Genomic DNA, 1,579 nt, shown 5'->3' with positions numbered 1-1,579 from the left:
GGCTCTACGCTCAAAAATCGCTCCTGGCATACTTGGGGGTATCATATGGGATGCTGGGATTCGAACCACCATCCTTCTGCATGCAAGGCAAACACGCTACACACTACCTCCATGCTATCTCTCCAGCCCCTGCTCTGACTGTAACACTGACCCCCAGACTTTCCTGGATCAAGGTGAGAGACTGGGGCAACCTGTGGCTGGAGGGTGTAGTTCCTGGTCTTAGAGCTTAGGTCCACACTGCTCTTCTTTTTTTTTTTTTTTTTGTTTTTGTTTTTGGGCCACACCCAGCGGTACTTAGGAGTTACTCCTGGCTGTCTGCTCAGAAATAGCTCCTGGCAGGCACGGGGGACCATATGGGACACCGGGATTCGAACCAACCACCTTTGGTCCTGGATCGGCTGCTTGCAAGGCAAACGCCGCTGTGCTATCTATCCGGGCCCGACACACTGCTCTTCTTGTTCAGTGCTCCTGCTCGGGGTAAATACATGCCCCCTGATTTGGGTTTTCACTCTAGCCAGTTCCAGTAAGATACATCTCCCAAAGAAATATCTGTTTGGTGAAAAAATAATTTTTTTTTTGTGGTTTTTGGGTCACACCCGGCAGTGCTCAGGGGAAACTCCTGGCTCCATGCTCAGAAATTGCTCCTGGCAGGCATGGGGGACCATATGGGACGCTGGGATTCGAACTGATGACCTTCTGCATGAAAGGCAAATGCCTTACCTCCATGCTATCTCTCCAGCCCCTGAAAAAATAAATTTAAGCTATGGCAAAAAAGTGCTTTATGGTATATTTTATCTATCTTTTTTATATATGGAATGCTTCATGAATTTGTGTGTCATCATTGCACCAGGGCCGTGCTAATCTTCTCTGTATCGTTTCAATTTTAGTAAATTTTAGTATATGTGCTGCTTAAGTGAGCACTTATTTATTTTCTTGTTGTATTGTTACTTGATTGTTTGGACCTACCCAGGGATGCTTAGGGATTACTCCTGGCTCTGCACTCAGGAATCACTTAGAGAACCAGATGGGATCCTGGGGATTGAACCCAAGTGGGCTATGTGCAGAGCAAGTGCCCTCCTCATTGTGCTGTCTCTGAACCCTCCTTTATCTGCTTTCTTTTTCTTTTACTTTTTTTGTTTGTTTGTTTGTTTTGGGGCCACATTCAGTGACATGTTTCTTGCTCTGTGCTCAGAAATCCCTCCTGGCAGTGCCCAGGGGACCATATGGGATGCCAGGGATCAAAACTGGGTCTGCTGTGTGCAAGGTAAATACCCTACTTACTGACCCCTATCTATTTTCTTCATGGGCTGTTCAGGCTTCAACAGAGCTTGACAAGTGTAGGAACTGTCACCCTCCTGCAGACTCTGAATAACAACACCCCCTTTTGCTTCTTACAGCACACAGACTTTTATTTGTTTTTGAGCTACACCCGGCAGCGCTCAGGGGTTACTTCTGGCTCTGTGCTCAATTCCTGATGGTGTTTGGGGGACCAATATGGGATGCCGGGGATCAAACCTGGGTTTGCAGAGTAGAGAGCAAGGCAAACGCCCTACTGCTGAGCTATCTCTCTAGCCCCCTG

The 1,579-nt window shown here is 47.4% G+C and overlaps 1 non-coding gene across 1 annotated transcript; it reads right to left on the bottom strand.

The window, feature by feature from the left end:
- Positions 1-804: 804 nt before the first annotated feature.
- On the bottom strand, positions 805-913 carry LOC126007530 (U6 spliceosomal RNA). The gene has a single exon (XR_007495086.1). It is a non-coding gene; the product is annotated as a U6 spliceosomal RNA (small nuclear RNA).
- Between the last annotated feature and the right edge of the window lie 666 nt (positions 914-1,579).

The sequence above is a fragment of the Suncus etruscus genome, chromosome 4 (genome assembly GCF_024139225.1).
Source record: "Suncus etruscus isolate mSunEtr1 chromosome 4, mSunEtr1.pri.cur, whole genome shotgun sequence".
Taxonomy (NCBI): domain Eukaryota; kingdom Metazoa; phylum Chordata; class Mammalia; order Eulipotyphla; family Soricidae; genus Suncus; species Suncus etruscus.
Note: the sequence above shows the minus strand (reverse complement) of the source record. Positions and strands in the feature narration are given on the sequence as shown.